At 43.0% G+C, this 13867-nt stretch overlaps 1 protein-coding gene across 2 annotated transcripts in view; it reads right to left on the reverse strand.

Annotated features, from left to right (window-relative positions):
* LOC137435291 (teashirt homolog 3) overlaps positions 1-13867 on the reverse strand; it is a 399441-nt gene that overhangs the window by 27431 nt on the left and 358143 nt on the right. Inside the window, exon 3 of one of the 2 annotated variants that reach the window (XR_010986036.2) lies at positions 10669-10775. The exons of the other annotated variant lie outside the window; for it this stretch is intronic. The gene's annotated coding sequence lies outside the window, so the exon portion shown is untranslated. The remainder of the gene's footprint in view (positions 1-10668; positions 10776-13867) is intronic. 2 annotated transcript variants of the gene reach the window in all.

A 13867-nucleotide genomic window follows, 5' to 3' on the forward strand; every position in this document is an offset into this window, starting at 1 on the left:
TTCACAAATGTTCCATTCACGGAGGTCATAGAGATCATTGCACAGCTCCTCTATCATGAGGGTCTTCTAATGCCACCGATTTCTGAACCCGTCTTTATCGAACTGATGAATACAGATACACGAGGGGTGGGATTTAGTTTTAACGACTCAATGTTCACCTTAGATCGAAGACCCTCTAGGTCCTGTCCTAGCAAACATCTTTGTCGGTTATTATGAACAACAGTGCTTTTGCCAATTTACATTCTGCAATTTCAGTCCCAAATATTTATTTTCGGCACGTAGATGACATCTTTGCTATTTTCAAGTCTACTTCAAGTGGTCTTCATCCATCCTTGCAATTCACCTCAGATGGACCGACCGCTCAGGTGTATTGTCCTTTCTGGATGTGTTGGAGGAGAAGTCGTCAAACACGTTCAGTGCAACAGACGACTGCAAACCAACATTCACCAGACAGTAGACCAGATGGAATTCTTATAGTTCCATTAGGTATAAGATTGGACTGATTGGTCAATCGAGCAATGAAGATTTGCTCAATAGGCAAACTCCCTTACGAAGTCCTGCCACCATTACGACGATTCTCCTTGATAATGGATATCCTGAGCAAGTCATTGATAAATACTTGCACAAGTTCCTGAGTCAGTTAAACGAAGACAAAGTTGGACCTGATAGATGTCCGGTGTACCTGCATCTCCCCTGGAAAGGAAAAGTGTCTCAATGGTTTGAGAATCTAAAGCAGAAAGTTTATAACTCCTACTATGCTGCTCAACCATGACTAATTTTCACCACAATGATGCAATGTTGTCCACAAGTTTAAGTGCCGATGTGGAACTCGGTACGTGGGCCATACATCTTTGCGATTGATGGAACGCATTAAACAGCATGTTCCTTTAACTGTCCGACAGCATTTATCAACTGGACAACGACAACCACGGTGGACATATAGCAATGTACAAAGTATGGCCATCGTTCCCTGTTCTTTGGCAATTGGATCCCATCTTTTGTAAGTAATCCTCAGTGTGCAGAGCAATATCATGAAAGCTGGTTCCGAACCTTGAGCAAGGCACGCAGTGTTTCACACCTCCGCATTATGGAGGCAACATTTATCAAGTCAAAATAATTATCAATTATCAATATTATCAAGTGTGTGTGTCAGCTCTATTATGAGCCTTAGCCCATGAATACAAAATGATCCTATACTTTGTCGACAACAGGATTTTTGTGAGCACATTGTATTTGTTTTGACCATGTTAACTTCGTAGATGAATATTGATGAATCATGAACATATGATTCATCCTCCTCTCCTATTTAGTCAGGTTCACGATGTTTTTTCGTTCAAAATCATGGTAGATTAGCAAACCTATACATTTTTGGAAACGTTATTACATGGAAAATCTGAAAATCAATGTTTACATTTGCCAATTCCGACCAATTCCATTCGACCAATTCGACCATTCGACCAATCGACCAATTCCATTCGACCAATTCGACCATTCGACCATTCGACCAATCGCTTCGATCGACCATTCGACCATTCGACCAATTCGATCGATTTGATTCGATTCGATTCATCGAATTCGATTCGATCGACCATTCGACCAATTCGATTTGCCAATCAATTTGACCGACCTTTGCTTGTGTGGAACGGACTGTGAAAACGATGCGGACTATATTGTCGGATACGACACACAGGACAGTGATGACGAACTCTAAATGACATATTCTGTAATCGTGTATGTTTGATGCCATTGACTGCCTGTGTATATTTTGTCATTGACTGCCTGTGTAGATGTGAAGTTATACTGACTGCATGTGTATATATGATTTTGCTGACTGCCTGTGTATGTTTGGTGATATGAATTATTGTGACACATTTTGATGTTATTAACTGCCTGTACAAAATGATAACATGTATTTGATTATGCAACTTATTGCGAATATAAAGACAGTATTTTGCTATTCAAAACCTTTGATTCGTGTCTTACCATTCCCCATAGCACTAATTTGATACTTTCATTGGATTCCTTGTCCCTGAAAATATAGGTTTAGTATATTTTAAAAAGTTATTAGGGTAATTAGAGGCAGAAATAGAACAAAATATGTATTTTACAGTGGCCATTTTGAAAATCCAAAATGGCCGCCATACAGGTATCTCTCCAAATGTAAACATTGATTTTTAGTTTCCTTATGCTATAACCTTTCGAAAAATATATAGGTTTGCTAATCTACCATGATTTTGAACGAAATATAATTTATTGACATAGTGAACCTGACTAATTGGTTACTGGGTGCCTCCTGTTTCAACCAATGAGCATTGAGCTTATTAATCTGCATCTATAAAACGTGAGTTTGTCACTGCTTCATTCTGTTCACGTTTTTCCCTAATGAGAGCAAACAGAAAAGCTTTGGAATGTCTATTTTATTGTTGAAATCTTTGTTTACGTTTTGTACCATTAAACGTTTATATACCACTCGCTACTCCCATAATATATAAAGCGCATTCTAACCAATCACTTACTGACTGATATTAATGTTTAGTACCTTCCGGGTGACATAGAGAGCTGAAATTTGGCATGCCGATGGATATCGAAGCCGATACACCGGGAAAAATCACACAACCGGTCGGAAAGCATCCGGAAATGAAAATTTATGTAAAGAACTGTAAAAGCATACGGTTAAACCCCCCCACACCCCCCCAAAAAAAACTCAAACCATATCTAGCATTTGAAAATTGTAATTTCTATAACTGTAAACGGTGAAATAAAAACCTCAATAACCTCAATTGATATCCAATAGGAGGTCGGTGATGCTTGTCTGTAATCATGAAGCTTCTATTTATTATGTACTGACGTACAAAGCACGGTTCGTTATTGCTTACAATGTGCAATGGTATATACAGTGCACGCACGCACGCATGCACACACACACACACACACACACACACACACACACACACACACACACACACACACACACACACACACACACACACACACACACACACACACACACACACACACACACACACACACACACACATATATCCTCCAACAGGCTGGATGGGATGGATAAAATGACCATATTATGGAATATATTATTACAATGAAGATGATGTCATATTGTGTAGCTGCAATAATTATAGTTACTGTCGTATCAGACCAATAAAGTTTCTTGTATTGGTCAAATATTATTTTGTATTAACTTCTGCAGCTAAACGTTCTTGATCTTACAGTCGTTGGCACACTCTCACTTATTCTATAAATAAGTAGTGTGAGAAATCTGTGCATCATAAGTAAGAAGCTACAAACATCTATATAAATAAATCCGAGTTTACTTGCTTGCTTGATGCCAACTCTGTCTCTCTCCAGGGAGGAGCAAATTTTCGGGGCAAATGCGCATGCGCAGTCTAAGCTCCGCCCTTTCTCCTCAGCAAGATGGTGTGGAGGATAATCAATTTTATAAGTACTGTTATTATGGATACATATACATTTACTGACCAAGGGTCACACACACATCCTTATATTGCCAAACATTCAACATATATGGAAATGACCACTCCATCCTGCTATCGCCACATAGGCATACAATTTGTGGGTGTAGTGAATATAATTAGTGTCTATTAATTACGTGGTTATTGGATGCCTGCGTCATAGTTGTACTTATTAATCATATTTTAATTAAATAATTATCACAATTTGAAGTTGAACTTTCCACCAACTATTAGGGTGGGTAAATACACAGAGTTGATCATAATCTGAACACATGCAAGCAAATAATAAAGCATCTTGAGGACAAATGCACAGGCTCCGGGTTTCTGCAACAAGGTTGCATTAATCAGCGAACTACGTAGTGTTACGGGGTCAACCTCGAGGGGAGCCCCGGCAGAAAGATGTATGGTCCTTGGGTGAAAATAAGTCAATCAATAACGAGTCCACACCAAGGGTTACGAACAAACCCCAATATATTTCCAAATCCCGCACAGGAATCACAATGCGTTTACAGCACTTCCATACAATCCTTATCTATAGTATAGGTGGCGCCACCTTAACCCACAACAGTGTTGGCAACACTCACGGCCCTTACCCCCAATGTCTCTGCACGCCTCCCAGGTGACGTCGAGTCGATCCAGCGATCGGGGAAGCAATGTCCGATTCCTGCACGCCTCCCAGGTGACGTCGAGTCGATCCAGCGATCGGGGAATCTAGGTCCGATTCCAATCCGGGGCTGGGAGTGAGGGTACTCGACAACCTCAGCGAGGATACCCGACTTCGCAGGTTCCGCAGTAATCCGGCGCTCTCCTGACGCGCGGACTTCGGTTCACAGAGGCACGGATCCCTTGTCCTTCACGTTCGGCGGCTCGGTCTCGAGCTGCAGTCTCAACTCTCAACCGTCTCCTTCCAATCTCTCGAACAGCGCTGGGCGCTTGGTTCCTTCCAGGACCACACGGCACCTTGACACGTAACCGGCAATCAATCACCCCGCGCAGGTAACTCCTCTCGCCAGACGGGCTTTTCCAACTCCGTTCCAAAGTAGGTAACGATCGCCTCCGCTCGCGTCGGAGCTCTCGAAGCTTAAGATGGCCGCCCTTTTCTTCTCCTCCTCCTCTTCTTTACGATCCCGTTTCCGGTCTCCTTTTTCCCAGAAGGGCTCCTGACCCTTTTATCACAACAACCTTTAATAGAATATACATTAATCAGAAATGACCTGAATTGTAACCCCCTTAAACCCGGAATTCGTAACACTCCCCCCCTTCAAGAAAGAAAGTTTGAACCCAGCGAAAACCCAGCCAACTTTGATAAACAAACCAGATAACTCACACCCCCAAATCATCAGTTCCCCCCGGGCACAATTATCACTTTAAAATAAAGCAACAAAATTTCACAAAACCCCCAGAGATTCCAAAGGTAATTCACTCTGGACCAAGCGTCAACAACTTCTAGTTTCTCTTGAATGACGGTTAAGAGGTGGTGACCAAAGCCCCAAAGTTAAACCTCTCGATAGCACTTTTTCGGGAGGCCCAGCTGAGTATTCACTACATGGACGCCTTAAGGAATGTGGAGTTCACGGTTAGTCCGGGGAGGAAAGTTCATTACATGGATGCCTTTAAGAACGTGGAGTTCACGGTTAGTCCGTGCAGGAAAGTTCACTACCTGGACGCCTTTAAGAACGTGGCATTCACGGTTAGTCCGTGTAGGAGCCCAGGCTCGGCGGCTCCACCGTATATAGTGCTTCAACTTCTCTGGACTCCTAACAGTTACGGTGGGACCCCTTGTCCCAGCCGTTACCTGACTGGCGGTCTCCTTCTCGGCCAGTGCTCTGACAATCATTCTTTCGGGAGGTGCCGTAACTCTGGGAGCCTCCATAGTAATATCGGCTGCTGCCAACACCAAAACTACCGCCAAGTTGTCCTCTTCTGTAGACCTCTCGACGCCGACGAAATGCCTTCCCTACTGTTATGGTCCGACCCTCCAAATCCTTACCATTCCAATTCTTCTCTGCCTCTCTGGCGTCTTTTGTGCTTGCAAACGTGACAAAGCCGAACCCTCTTGACCGTTGCGTTTCCCTGTCTTTTACCAACCGCACTTCCACCAGCAGCCCATATCTGTTGAAGACAGAGGTCAGAACTGCTTCCTTTGTTTTGAAGTTCAGTCCCCCTACAAATAACATGGTACGTTTGTCGCCATCCCGAGCTGGTGTGGTGTTATTTTCCCTGCTGGGCTCTTTACCAACCCCCGGGTTACCATAAACTTGACCCCCGGCCCAATCATTCCCGATAACCACAGATACTCCCTCTACAGGAAGCGTGGCTTGTAAACCGACGGTGACCGGTCCTGACACCAAATCGGATTCCAAATGGATGACATGAAGTGGCGCACTAACACAGCCACCAATCCCTTGCAACCGAACACTATCACCAGTTGCTGTACTCTTTGACAATGGCAAAATGCCTTCAAGCATTAAGGATTGATGGGCTCCTGTGTCCCTCAATACCCTAACAGGTCTTGGGTTAGTCAAGTCTCCCTCTAGTGAGACAAACCCCTCATAAATAAATGGTTGGTAACTCTTCTGTGGGCGATTTCTTACGTTTGCCATCGCATTCGGAGTTGTACTAGTCGGACTCCGCTCTGGGTTGTCCCTTTTCATGAGGTAACAACTGGACATCAAGTGTCCAGGTTTTTTGCAAAAGGCGCAAGTAGGCCCGGAGGAAAAACTCGTGGTCTGCCTCGGGCCCCCCGGGAAATAAGTTTGTCTTGGGCCCGTAGCCCCCTGATTTCGAACAGTTGGGGTATCAGAGTTGTCCCCATACTCCTCTCGAGGCCGCCGCCATGTATTGTCGTTCTCCGCACCGGGTGTTCCATAACTCCCCTGCTGAAGTCTAGGCGAGGAGTTAGGTTTGTGGACCCCTATCCGGTGTGTTAAGGCATAATCATCTGCCATGGTGGCTGCGTCCCACAACTTTGGTACTTTCTTTTCCTGCAGGTACACTTTGATGTCCTCGTGGACACACTGTTGAAATTCCTCCACCAGGATCAAGTCACGCAATGTTTCGAAGTCTTTCCCGACTCCTTTTGACTCACACCACCGATCAAACATGTTTTCTTTCACTCTGGCAAACTCCACATGGGTCTCACTCTCCCTCTTCCTGGCATTCCTGAATTTTTGCCGGTAAGCTTCAGGAACCAACTCATAGGCTTTGAGAATGTGCTTCTTCAATACCTCATAATCTGCACATTGGTCCATTGGTAGCACCGAATAAATATCTTGAGCTTTACCCACCAGCACACTTTGCACTAGTATGGTCCAGGCCTCCTCCGGCCAGTTTAACTGTCGAGCCACTTTCTCAAAGTGTGGAAACAATTTAGCGACTTCCTTTTCACTGAAGGGTGGAACCAGCCTCACATGTCTGCCCACATCCCAGGTGTTCTGGCTAGGTGTCGGCCCAGTCAGCAAGGGTGGTACCTCTCCCCGTTCTCTCATTAACTCCAGCTCCTTGAATTTAATTTCTTGCTGAAGCGCCATGTCACGTTCCTTTAATTCCCTTTCCGCTTTTCTCTCCTCTGCTTCGAGTTCCCTTGCAGCTCTCCTCTCCTCTGCTTTCCTTTCCTCTGTTTTCATCCTTTCTAACCTTTCCTGGAGTTCTCGTTCCACTCTCCTTTCTTCTTCTGCTCTTTCCTTTTCTGCTTTCCTTTCTTCTTCTGCTCTTTCCTTTTCTGCTTTCCTTTCTTCTTCTGCTCTTTCCTTTTCTGCTTTCCTTTCTTCTTCTGCTCTTTCCTTTTCTGCTTTCCTTTCTTCTTCTGCTCTTTCCTTTTCTGCTTTCCTTTCTTCTTCTTTGATCCGTTCCTGGCTCCGTAATTGCAACTCCAGTTTCCGGAGCTCAACGTCTTCTGGTTCTTCGGGTAGCCACTCTCAGGCTAACTCGTCCCATGTTCCTAATCCCACCATAGACTGTATCACCGTGGTCTGCAACTCTGCCTTCCTCAAATTAGTTCGGACCTCCAAGTTAAAATGTTTGGCCAATTTCAAGAGGTCCGATTTTAGTAATGCTCAGAACTGTGCCTCACTAGGGGTTACCGCAAAGTTCTGTGCCACAAACGCCATGGTGACTCCTGGTAACACCCGTTAACCTTCACCCCAGAAATTTCCAACAAAGAAAAGCAACAGTATTACTATTATTGCTATTGTTTTTTTTTGGTTTTTTTTTGTTGTTGTTTTGTCGGCAGAGCAAAACAATTTTGGGAACGTTGGAAAAGTTCTCACTCTTGGGAATTCTTTCCCGGACTAAAATTTAGAAAATTTTATAGATCCCGGACGTAGACCCAATTGCGAATCCGCAAATTGTATCCCGGACGAGCCCCCAATTCTGTTACGGGGTCAACCTCGAGGGGAGCCCCGGCAGAAAGATGTATGGTCCTTGGGTGAAAATAAGTCAATCAATAACGAGTCCACACCAAGGGTTACGAACAAACCCCAATATATTCCCAAATCCCACACAGGAATCACAATGCGTTTACAGCACTTCCATACACTCCTTATCTATAGTATAGGTGGCGCCACCTTAACCCACAACAGTGTTGGCAACACTCACGGCCCTTGCCCCCAATGTCTCTGCACGCCTCCCAGGTCACGTCGAGTCGATCCAGCGATCGGGGAAGCAATGTCCGATTCCTGCACGCCTCCCAGGTGACGTCGAGTCGATCCAGCGATCGGGGAATCTAGGTCCGATTCCAATCCGGGGCTGGGAGTGAGGGTACTCGACAACCTCAGCGAGGATACCCGACTTCGCAGGTTCCGCAGTAATCCGGCGCTCTCCTGACGCGCGGACTTCGGTTCACAGAGGTACGGTTCCCTTGTCCTTCACGTTCGGCGGCTCGGTCTCGAGCTGCAGTCTCAACTCTCAACCGTCTCCTTCCAATCTCTCGAACAGCGCCGGGCGCTTGGTTCCTTCCAGGACCACACGGCACCTTGACACGTAACCGGCAATCAATCACCCCGCGCAGGTAACTCCTCTCGCCAGATGGGCTTTTCCAACTCCGTTCCAAAGTAGGTAACGATCGCCTCCGCTCGCGTCGGAGCTCTCGAAGCTTAAGATGGCCGCCCTTTTCTTCTCCTCCTCCTCTTCTTTACGATCCCGTTTCCGGTCTCCTTTTTCCCAGAAGGGCTCCTGACCCTTTAATCACAACAACCTTTAATAGAATATACATTAATCAGAAATGACCTGAATTGTAACCCCCTTAAACCCGGAAATCGTAACAGTAGACCTAAGCATTATGCTGTAGTACTAAAATACATGCCCAGGTGTGTATGGGGCAGTGCATGTGATTGTGTGATTAGATATAGGTCATTTCCAGGTAGAAATTGCTATCAACCTGCATGTTGACTTTGCACAGTCTGTTGATCCAAAATATCCCAATTCTATTGGGATTTTTCTTCCTTCCTGCGTTCCCAGTGTATGTCTTATAGTATGAAAATTTTCGAAAACAATGCTAATCATTCCAATCAAGATAAAACAAGCATACAGAAATACACAAGCTGACAACACATCATGAAGGATTTTAAGTGCTCAGAGCATTCCATTAATTTTGTGATGCATCTCCATCATAATGACGTCACGTTTTTTAACAAGAGTGGGTTTTTAAGCAGGTATCATCAACATGGATACCTAAATTAGGCCTAAAACTTTTCCAATAATGTAAATATTTAATTATTTGAGATACACGAGAACTAGGACTTGCATTATTCCCAATGATACGTGGGGTATTCAAAAGGTCCTACTATTGAGACAGTCACAATAGTAGTGGGGCGGCTTAGCCCAAATATTCAAAAGAATTGTGCATTTTGTGAAACAAGCACCAAATTTGGCACAAATGTACATTAATATTTTGCGAACATTTTCAGATATTGGGCCACTTGAAATTCCGTAATTTTTTTTTTCAAATTTTTTCAAATTTCGTAATTTCAAATTTTTCGGGTGACACCGTCACAATTTCGGTCTTCGAGGCCGGCCGATAGGCAAAGTGTGACCGGAAGGGACGAGGTTCTCCTGACCACGTGGCCCTCGATCTGGGAAGCGAGAGGCGTTCCATTAGTGGACGCGCCCCTCACGCCCGACTTTTGGGCGGCCCCGGCAGGCCGTTTGTTTTGACGTTCCGTGACAGGCCCCGCACCCCCACCTCCGGGCCGACCGGAAGCTTGTGCTGAGTACATCATACCTGAACAACTCAGTGAGGCAGAACACAGCAGTGCACACCAGGGTGACCCCTTCAGTGCATAAACCAATTAACCTGTCCACTGCAGGGCATATAGAAATGAAGTTATTTTCTGCATATAATAATAATATAAGTTCAGTTCTATATAACAATTTCTGTTATCACCACTACCACTACAACTACCACTACTACAAGCTTTGTCTGGAATTTTGTGGACTAACAGACAAACAGACATACAGACAAGCTGGGATCAAAACATTACCTCCTTCCACCATTGAGTGTAGAGGTAAACATCATGGAAATTATATCATGCCCTAGATTTAATTCATGCTTACCCGTGTATTTGCTTCACTGGTTCACAAGGTCTTTTGCATACATGTAATTCAGACTCTCGTCTTCATTGCTGACCACACAATGTTCGCAACATATTAATGTACATTTGTGCCAAATTTGGTGCTTGTATCACAAAATGCACAATTCTTTTGAATATTTGGGCTAAGCCGCCCCACTATATCGGCCGGCCTCGAAGACCGAAATTGTGACGGTGTCACCCGAAAAATTTGAAATTACGAAATTTGAAAAAATTTGAAAAAAAAAATTACGGAATTTCAAGTGGCCCAATATCTGAAAATGTTCGCAACATATTAATGTACATTTGTGCCAAATTTGGTGCTTGTATCACAAAATGCACAACAGGTTTGCTATGCTGCTACACTATAGTCCAAGACACGCCAAGGATTTTTTTTTGTATTAATCCTTCAATATATTAATCAGATATATAATTAGTGGGAAAATACCTTTTTCTTACTGATTGCAAACACTCGTATATTAATTAATAATTTAACTGCTGTTTCTTGGACTATTGTATTAACAAGTATTTCATTTGTGTAACTTTTTGAATGCCCCACGTAGACAGACCTTAAGCAAACAACAACAACAACAACAACAACATGTGCTGCCTACCTCTTAGGATGGAGTAGTGCAGAGGACAGAAGTGCAGGAAGGTGTGTTGTTGTTGTTGGTTGTTGTTGTTTAAAGGCCCCGACCGGTCCAAAGAGATGATTTAGGGCCTACGTTGCAAAAAGAACTAGCTAAGTAATTTAAATAAAATGAAGAAGTTTTACAAAAACAACTAGGCAAGCAGGCCAGAACATAAACATTTCAGATAGTGGAAGATTGTAGAAGGACATTATATTTAATTTAACGCTGGTTCTCATATTCAGCAGGTTACATGTAAATATATATGAAGCAAACACCATTTAATATTATACCTCAATACATGGCAACAGGACAAAGGGAATCAGCCATGTTGAGCAGAACTGTAGCCAGATATAGTCTTCCAGTCTTCCTCACAGCTTGTATAAGTTAAGGCCTGAAATAGTTCAGTCGAACTTGCTCGTGGAGACAAGGCAAAATATATAATTATTATAAAACTTATCTTATAGCTATCTAAAAGGCTTAGCTATCAGGTTATGAAACTGCAAAAGCACCAGAAATGGTATTTGAACTTATTCATTCTCCCATTTACAAGATTGCACTCCCTCTCCCTGCATACCAATGCTCACTTCCTGTTTAGAAAGTCGAAATTGAGTGCAACATCACCAGAGCAAACTTTTTTTGTTGCACATTCAAATTGAACTCGTACAGTCACGTGAAAAAGTAAGTACACCCCATGTAAAGTTTTGACTTTTTCAACATATTCCAACATACAGCTATTTGATCTTCATTTCAACAATATTGATAGATAAGGGTGATATAATATAACAAATATCATGAAACATTTACATTTTGTAGTCCATTGTATAATTTAAATGAACATAAATGGAAATTTCGCATGTGGAAAAAGTAAGTACACCCCTACATTTATCACTACAAATACGTAAAATTAGAATCAGGTGCAAATGATTAGAACATCGTTAGAGAGGATCTTGGAGGAACCTGTCTTATTTAAACCTCAGACATTTAGTTTGGTTTGCTCTTTGTTGTTGAAGTGTGCGGCGTCACCATGCCTAGATCAAAAGAGCTTTCTGAGGCCTTCAGAAAGAAGGTTATAGATGCCGACGAGTCTGGGGAGGGATTTAAAAAGATCTCCAAACAATGTGAAATCAATCATTCGACTGTCCGGAAGATCATCTACAAGTGGAGAAGATTCCAAGCAACTGCCAACTTGTTCAGGCCATGCCGCCCCAGCAAGTTCAGCCTGAGAGCAGACCGCAAGATGCTGAAAGAAGTCTCTAAGAAGCCCAGAATGTCATCACTGGACCTACAGGTAGCTCTTGCCACTGTTGATGTCAAAGTGCACGAGTCTACCATTAGAAAGAGGCTGCACAAATTTGATCTACATGGGATGTGTGCCAGGAGGAAAACTTTGCTGTACAGAAAGAACATCAGGGCAAGACTAAAGTTTGCCAATGAACACCTAGGCAAAGACCAGCACTTCTGGAACAATGTGCTCTGGACAGATGGGTCAAAGGTAGAGCTATTTGGCCACAGTACCAGAAGACATGTTTGGCAAAAACCAAAGACAGCATTTGACCACAATAACCTGATACCAACTGTAAAGCATGGTGGTGGAAATATTATGGTTTGGGGCAGCTTTGCTGCATCAGGGCCTGGACAGCTCATCATCATATAATCCACTATGAATTCTTCATTGTACCAGAAGATGCTTGTGGATAATGTGAGGCCATCTGTCGGAAAGTTGAAGCTCAACTGAAGGTGGACCTTGCAACATGACAATGACCCTAAACATACCAGTAAATCCACCGAGGAATGGCTGAAAAGAAAGAAATGGAGGGTTCTGGAATGGCCAAGTCAAAGCCGGGATCGAAATCCCATCGAGATGTTGTGGTGGGATTTTAAACGAGCTGTGCATGCAAGAAACTCCTCAAACATTGCACAGCTGAAAGAATTCTGCATGGAGGAGTGGGTAAAAATTTCTCCCAGTCGATGTCAGAGACTGGTAGACAGTTATAAGAAACACCTACTTGAGGTTGTTTCTGCCAAAGGGGGCAATACCACCTATTAGAGCCAAGGGTGTACTTACTTTTTCCACATGCGAAATTTGCATTTATGTTTATTTAAATCATAAAATGGACTACAAAATGTCAATGTTTCATGATATTTGTTATATTATATCACCTTTATCTATCAATATTGTTGAAATGAAGATCAAATAGCTGTATGTTGAAATATGTTGAAAAAGTCAAAACTTTGCATGGTGTACTTACTTTTTCACGTGACTGTATTTCATTCCTGGTTTACAAACTCCTCGTGCCCATATATTTCATTCCAGGCATGTTTATAGATAGTTTACATGTCCAAATATCATTTATGGAAAAATTATGAAATGGAATTGTGATACAAATCCTTGACAATAAGTAAAGGATTATATAGTATCCATAATGGTAAGGATTATACTTTTAGACAGGGATTCCCCTTCCTATCAAGTCGTCAATATAAGTAGGCCAATGCGTTTAAAGCAATAATATATCAGATAAAATATGATCCCAGGAAAGTGTCCCTAAAAAGTACATGTCATACAAATGTTGACAAGGTGGAAAAAATGATTTTGAATGAATATGAGTTAAGTTCTGGAAAGGGATATCAAAAAAAATCATAACAAATGAGCTACAACTACAAGATGTTCAGGACTCAGTGGCAATCCTTCCAAGAGCCATTGGATTGAAGATGCTGTGATAAAGAACATCTGAAAATGGTAATTTGCTTAATCCTGAAACATCTGGATGGGCCTCATTTTTCCTTTTGATGCTCACCTGCAGAGATTACAACCAACGAGAGAGCATCATGGGAAGGCAATCTCAAAAAAATATTTTGTAGACATGATACATGTATACAAAGGATCGAGGAAAGCCTCTTGCGCAGGTCGTTAATACCTCCGCCACCGAAGGTAGATGGAGGTTATGTTTTCACCCCTGTCTGTTTGTCTGTCTGTTTGTCTGTCTGTCTGTCTGTCTGTCTGTCTGTCTGTTTGTCTGTCTGTCTGTCTGTTTGTCTGTTTGTCTCTTGCGCAGGTCGTTAATAACTCCGCCACCGAAGGTAGATGGAGGTTATGTTTTCACCCCTGTCTGTCTGTCTGTCTGTCTGTCTGTTTGTCTGCCTGTTTGTCTGTCTGTTTGTCTGTCTGTTTGTCTGTGAACAG

This window comes from Myxine glutinosa, chromosome 9, assembly GCF_964187855.1.
Source record: "Myxine glutinosa chromosome 9, kmMyxGlut1.1, whole genome shotgun sequence".
Classification (NCBI taxonomy): domain Eukaryota; kingdom Metazoa; phylum Chordata; class Myxini; order Myxiniformes; family Myxinidae; genus Myxine; species Myxine glutinosa.